This window comes from Coenobita brevimanus, chromosome 72 (assembly GCF_032717465.1).
Source record: "Coenobita brevimanus isolate Jiangsu-jjx chromosome 72, ASM3271746v2, whole genome shotgun sequence".
Lineage (NCBI taxonomy): Eukaryota > Metazoa > Arthropoda > Malacostraca > Decapoda > Coenobitidae > Coenobita > Coenobita brevimanus.
In genome coordinates, this window is record NC_137025.1 from 4157501 (window position 1) to 4165000 (window position 7500).

General features: G+C 46.5%; 1 protein-coding gene across 1 annotated transcript in view; it reads left to right on the forward strand.

Annotated features, from left to right (window-relative positions):
* LOC145407197 (CD63 antigen-like) overlaps window positions 1-7500 on the forward strand; it is a 213643-nt gene that overhangs the window by 50954 nt on the left and 155189 nt on the right. The gene's annotated exons all lie outside the window — the stretch shown is intronic.

A 7500-nucleotide genomic window follows, 5' to 3' on the forward strand; every position in this document is an offset into this window, starting at 1 on the left:
GGCATGGAGAGGCAGAGCAGGAGAGGCAGAGTAAGGCAGGGCAGGGTGAAGCAGAATAGGATGAGACAGGTGAGGTAGGGTAGGGTGAGGCATGGGGAGGGAGGGTTAGGCAGGGCAGAGTGAAGCAAGGTAAGATGAGACAGGGTGATGTAGGGTAGGGTGAGACATGGGGAGGCAGAGTCAGGCAGGGCAGGATGAGGCAGGGTGGAATGGCTAGGGTGAGGCAGGGTGCGTGTTTGCGTGACCACACAGACTGCTCCACACGCTCACCCTTTTGTTGTTGTCGTCGTCGTTGTTGTTGTTGTTTTGGAGGGGTGGTGGAGTGGGGTGGGGTGTTTTTCGTTGTTGCTTTGTTTATGCTTTAGTTTTTGTTGTTTTTGTGATGTTTATTGATGTTGTTGTTTTGTTATTGATGTTATGGTATTGGTTGTGTTGTTGGCTTGATGCTGTTGATGGTAATGGTTATGACTGGTGTTGTTGTTTTTTTGTCGTTGTTGTTTTGGTGGTGATTATCCTGGTAGCCTCGCACTGGTAGGTGTGGTTGTGGTTATAGTTGTGATGGTGGTAGGTAGTTGTGGTGGTGGTTATAGTTGTGATGGTAGCTGTGGTGGTGGTTATAGTTGTGATGGTAGCTGTGGTGACCGTTATAGTTGTGATGGTGGTAGTTATAATTGTGATGATTGTAGTTATAGTTGTGATGGTAGTAGGTGTGGGGATGGTTGTGGTCAGGGTAGTGATGGTTGTTGTTTTGGTGGTAGTAATAGCTGTGTTTTGGATGAGTGCTTATAACTGGATCAAAACTTTTCTTGTTTGTAATTACTGTTTGTTTTAGAGATATTATTGCGTTACATGTATACGATATCATATCTATTATACATATTTATATCCTATTTACTTTTGCAGTGGAGGGAAATGTTTAGATAGAAGGAGGGATGGAGGATAGATATGGACAGAGGGAAGATAGAGATGGAGGGATGGGAGAGGGAGGGAGGGAGGGGATAGAGGGAGGAAAGAGATGGAGGGATGGGAGGGAGGGAGGATAGAGATGGAGGGATGGGAGAGAGAGAGATGGAGAGAGGGAATATAGAGATGGAGAGAGGGAAGATAGAGATGGAGAGAGGGAAGATAGAGATGGAGAGAGGGAAGATAGAGATGGAGAGAGGGAAGATAGAGATGGAGGGATGGGAGAGAGAGGGATGGGAGGGAGGGAAGATAGAGATGGAGGGAAGGGAGAGAGGGAGGATAGAGATGGAGGGAGGGGAGAGAGAGGGAGGGATGGGAGGGAGGGAAGATAGAGATGGAGGGAAGGGAGAGAGGGAGGATAGAGATGGAGGGATGGGAGAGAGAGGGAGGTAGGGGATAGAGGGAGGACAGAGATGGAGGGATGGGAGAGATGGAGGATAGAAATGGAGGGAGGGGAGAGAGGGAGGATAGAGATGGAGGGAGGGATGGGAAGAGAGAGGGAGGAAGCAGGCATTTAAGTGTAGGGGAAGGGTAGAGGAGAGGGGAGAAAGGGGGAAGGCAGGAGCGGGAGGGGAGAGGGAGGCTGAAGGGATCTAGGGGAGGGAAAAGAGGGAAGGAGAGAGGAGGGGAGGGAAGAGAAAGAATAAGGGAGGAGAGGAAGGGAAGGTTGGAGAAAGTACAGTAGGTGAGGAAAGGGACAAAGAGAGAGAGAGAGAGAGAGAGAGAGAGAGAAGCAAGAGAAAACAAAACAGCAACAGACCTATTGATTCTTACGGGGGATGTTTGTGGCATGGTTGGAGAGGATTATGGTGTCTATTTAGAGAGAGAGAGAGAGAGAGAGGATGGGGAGGGGGGGGAAAGTTGAAAGGTAAGGGTGGACAAGAAGAGAGGTTGGAAAACAGCAAGGGGGGAGGAGAGAAGGAGGAAAAAAAGAGAGGGAAAGGAGAAGGGAACAGAAAGAAAAGGAGAGAGGAGCAAAGGAGGAAGGGAGGAGGGAAAAGGAGGAAAGTGAGGGGAGAGAGTGAAGGGAAAGTAGGGGAGAACAGGAGAGGTGGGAGGAGATAGTAGAAGAGACGAGGGGAGAATAGAGGAGAGATAATGAGGAAGGGGAGGAGAGGAGCGAGGGGAGGGGAGGATAGATAATGAAAGGGAAGGGAGAGTAGATGAGAGGGGAGGAGGATAGTGGGAGGAGAGGGGAAAGGGGGAGTAAGAGGGGGGGGGAATGAAGGAAAGGGAGGGGAGAGAGGGTAAGAGAATTTGAGGAATGGAGAGGAAATGAGAGGGAAGGAGGCAGGGGTCAAGTATAGGTTAGGCAGACCAAGTGAGGCAGGAAGACAGGCGGGACAGATAAACAGATGAGACAGACAGAGAGGCAGGCGGACAGACAGACAAGTGAGGCAGACTGACCGGTGAAGCAGACAGACAGACAGACAGGCTGGTGAGACAGAGAGACACACACACAGACACGTAAGTGAGGAAGACATATATTAAGTTGAGGCAGACATATTGCAGGGTGAGGCAGACATATTGCAGGGTGAGGCAGACATATTGCAGGGTGAGGCAGGCAGATGACAGATAATGCAGACAGACACATTTGAGGCTTACTGACAAACAAGTGAGGCAGACACAGACAGGTAAGGCAGACAGACAGACAGTTGAGACAGACAGGCGAGGCAGACGGACTGACAGGTGAGACAGATAGTTAGATAGGCTATATTGGTAATGCAGACAGACAGACAGGTGGGGAATACTGACAGACAGACAAACAGGCAGGTGAGGAGTACAGACAGACAGGTGAGGAGGCACACAGAAAGCACCCTTGATAGGTTAGGAAGGGAGGCAAGAGGGGAGGGAGGGAAAGCAGGTAATTTGAGGCAGATTAAGAGGGGCAGGCAGGCAGGGTGGGAGAGGCAGGTGGAGCCACGGTACGCAGGTGAGAGGGAGAGTAGAATCGTGAGGCAGGTAATTTGAGACAGACTAGGAAGGGGAAGACAGGCATGGTAGGAAGGAGGGAAAGGTTGGGAGGGTAGGCAAGGAAGAAGGTTAATAAAAGTGAGCCAGGCAGGATAAATAAAGGGAAGAAGGGTAGGCAGTGGGAGGCAGGCCGCTTAAAGAAAAGGGAGGAAGGTAGGTAGGGGAGGCAGGGGGAGGAAGGTAGGACAGGCAGGGAAAGGGAGCTGGGTGTTAGGAAAGGTAGGTTGGGTAAACAAAGGGAAGCAGGCAGACGGACGCAAAGTGACAGAGGACTTGCAAGAGTGAGGCAGAGTAGGAAGTTAGATGCGTACAGGAGACAGGCACGATGGAGTGGTGAAATTAGGCAGACGGAAGGAAAGAAGAGAGGGTAGTCTAGATAAATTAAGGCAGGGGTAGGCAGAGGCAGGGAGAGGAAAGAGGGGGTGGGAAGGGGCTGGGAGAGGCAGGATGGACTACGCAGGGGCAGGGAGAGGCAAGATGGGGTAGGCGGGGAGGGGGAGAGAGAGGTAGGAAGCGATAGGCAGAGGGAGGGAGAGGTAGGAAGGAGTAGGCAGAGGCAAGGAGAGGCAGGAAAGAGCAGGTAAGACTAGGATGAGGCAGGAAGGTTAGGGTGTTGTAGGAAGAGGCGAGGTGGATAGGTAGGGTGAGGCAGGCTAGGCAGGGTTGGCAACATACAAAGAGGTGGTGTAAAATCCAGGATCAATAGTGTCAACCAGTCTTTGTGGCTCCTCGTAATTGTGGTAGTTTGGTAATTGTGGTAGGTTTATGTTGTAAAAGTTGTGGTTGTTTTGACTGTGGTAATCTTGTGGGCTTAATAATTGGTGTTGTAGTTGACTTTGTTTTGATTGTACAGTACGAGTAAATTTTGTCGTAGTTGTGGTTGTGCTGGTTTGGTAATTGCGGTGGTGGTGGTGGTTGTAGTTGTAATGATTGTGGCATTTTTTGTGACTGGTGGTTATTGTAGTTGTTGTGGTTGTGGTAGTTTGGTAAATTTAGTTATCCTGGTACTTGCCATTGGCACTGTGTGGTTGTAGTAATAGTTATGGTTGGAGAAATTGGTTGTTATGGTAGTTGTGGACCGTGGGTAAAACTATATGGTTGGAGTAGTTTGTAGCTGTGGTTGTAGTGTCATGTATGGGTGTATGTATGGATAATTTAGCTGCCGGCATATACACGACTGACGGGCAGACAGCGCCACTATACACGTTCAGGCAGAGCTTTACGGGTCTAGAAGGGTAGCTGACCAGGAGGGCCGAGGAACACAACTTTTCCCTGTCACTGTACATTTTTTGACGTGAAATATGGCAAATTGCAACCGTAGAATTATATGAGTGTTAAAGTAAGATGTGAGTTAAGGGCTGGATTTAGTGGTGGTGTGTCTGAAGTGTGTCTGGGGTGTTTGTGGTGTGCATTTTTGGCGTGTCTGAGGCGAGTGTCCAAAACCAGAGTTGGAATGTGTTGGGGTGGCCGGATATAGATGTGGAAGTTCTTGGAGTACGGTATAGGGTGAGAAGTGTGTGTGTGATAGTTTGTGTTGCTGGACTGGCCTTGTTTCTAAATGAGAGAGTATGAATATATGTGTCGCCGAGACCACCTGAAAGGACATGCTGCTGTTCCTTAAATATCCGTCCGTGGTTGGGATCGAACTCACTGCAGCAGGATTGACAGACACACGTTACCGACCCGACCACCAGAGGTTTTTATTTGATTGAGTTGATTGTCAGCTGTGGTTGTAACAGATGTGGTAAATTTTGTCCGTAGTTATGGTAAGTGGTAGTTGTTTTGGTAATTGTGGGGGTAGTTGTGGTGATTGGCAGTATTGGTAATAGTACAGTAGTGGTAAATATAAAACGTTCTCTCTGTTCCATCCACATCGGCTATGCAGCAAGAGGAGCGGAATTGAATGTTGTAAAATTGATACCCGTGAATGAATACGAAAAGGCCGAGTGGCGTTCATACTTGCAAACGAAAAGCAGACTCGGAAAGGGGCAGTATACTACACAGATTTTCCTTGTGTATGCACCGAAAACTCAGGAAAAAGTGTTAGGCTAGGCAATATATATATTTTTTCCGATTGCATACATAGTGGTTGATTTAATCCCATGTTTGAATTAATCTTAAGTAATCTGGTGTAGGGTGTACAAAAATTTTCTTGGTCTAAGTAGTGTCTTTTAGTGTTTGGCAGAATCAAAATTGCGTTCGTCAGAGTGAGGCTTCAAAAATGTCCTAAGACAAATTATGAGTATCTTGTGTTTATTCTTTTCCCATCAATTGCTTGGTTAGTCTCACAAGCTGAAACTGCATTAGCAAGTTTCTCAAAATATGCCAGGTTTCAGAGCTTAATATTTGTCATCTGGTCTGTCGTCAGCGCTGTTAGGTCCATTACTACTACCACTACTGCTGTCACAACAATCCCTCCCCCCCCCCATACCTCACCTACCACATCTACCTTCACTACCACAGCCATCACCACTATACCACAAGTAATAACCACCGTAACTACCATTACAACTTCCACCCCTCAAAAAAACCATCACTACTACAGTTACCACCGCAACCACAACTACTACCACTATCACTACCACCACGACTTCCACCCCCCCAAAAAAAAACATCACTACCACAATTACCACCGCAACCACAACTACTGCCACTATCACTACCACCACAACTTCCACCCCCCCAAAAAAAAAACCGCTACCACAATTACCACCGCAACCACAACTACTACCACGATCACTACCGTACCACCACTGCCCAAACTCCATCTTTCATTCCAGTTTCTATTCGGTAGGGAAAAAATACGGGATTCAAAGGGGGGACTACTGAGAACTGAGCGTATTTTTGGTGGGAGAGCTGATTTTTGTCCACTCCCCGTGAAAATAAGCGAGTAATCCGCTGATCTTGGGAGTGTAAGCGACGAGGATGCCTTAGTGTCTCTCTCTTTATTGCTGTCTCTTGCTTTTCCAGTTTCTCTCTCTCTCTCTCTCTCTTGCTACTCTCATTCTCTTATCCCTCTTTGCTATCCCTTTTTCTCTTGCTTGCTATCTTTCCTTCGTTTCAGTCCCATCCGTCCTTCCATCCATCGATCCTTCCTTCTTTGTTTTTTATTCTTCTAAATTTCTCTCAGTCGCATCTTGTTTTTTCTTTTTCGTCGCAGCTTTTTTTTTTTTTTTTTTTTTTTTTGTCGCATTTTTTTTTTTCTTTATCTCATGCTTCTCTTTCTTCCGTGTAGTCTGTCCTGCCTTCGTTTCTTCTTACCCTCTCCTCCCCGTCCTTCTTTCCTTCTTCTTCTTCTGTTTTTTCTCCTTTCTCTTCATCCCTTCATTCTTCCCTCTCTGATTTCGCATGTCTCCTACCCCTTCTCCTCCTCCCCTTCCTACTGTCTCTTCCTTTTCCAAATTTTATTACGGGAAGAAAGGGACAAAGACACACTGCTTGCAAAAAGAAAAAACAAAAAGTCTCATCCCCCAAGAGAACAAAAGAGATCCGCGTGCAGGGTCAGCTCAGGTGCAGGTTTTTGAAGGTGCAGAGTTAGGGTGAAGGCCATTTGTATCGGTCTGAATCCCCAAGAGGCAGAAAGAGGGTTTTTGGTCAAGTAATGCTATAATCTTCCCACTTAAACTTGGGCTAAAATTGCCATCTCTCTGTCTTGAATTTCGAGGGTTTTTGATGTAATGCTATAATCAGTTCACTTGAACTTGGTCTAAAATAAATGCGATCTCTCCGTCTTGAATTTGGAGGGCTTTTGATTAAGTTGTACTATAATCTTTTCACTTTAACTTGGCCTGATAGAAATGCTATCTCTCGATCTTGAATTTTCAGGGTTTTTGATCAGGTATTTCTATAATCTTTTCTTGTTAACTCGGCCTAAAATTGCCATCACTCCATCTTGAATTTGCAGGGTTTTTGGTCAAGTAATTCTATAATCTTTTCACCATAACTTTGCTTAAAATTACAATCTCGCCGTCCTGAATGCTGAGTTATACAGTAGCAACAGATTAACACTACAGTATGATGCTGGTCACGAAGAAATTCCATGGAATGGATGTGGAACGTGGTATTGTCCTTGTCATTGAGCTACATGAAATAAGCTGCAAAAGGACGAAAATCTGGGCCAAGTTAAGGTGAAACGAGTATGCATGGGGGGTCGGCCAGGCAGCTCCCCTTAATTGCTGAGGACCACAGTAACCAGATCTCGAGCCCTTCACCTTGTAAAGGGATAGCATGTGAGTGGATGGTTTCAGGTCTTAGGAGAGGATGTTAATGATGATGATGATGATGATGATGATGCAGGTTTTCAAGAGATGATATTGATGATGATGATGATGATGATGCAGGCTTTTAGGAGAGGATATTGATGATGATAGAGGTTGTAGGCAGGGGAAAGGCTTAAGCAAGAAACTGTTTTGCGTATTTGATTTGTTGTGTGCATTGAATTGCTAATAATATCCGTTAAGTCCTCTATTGCAGGGTTGAATAGAACTGAATTGAGAGTAATATTGAAATGTTGTCTGACGGCTTTAAAAGGGGAGCAACATTATAGTTTCAAGAAGCAGTGCC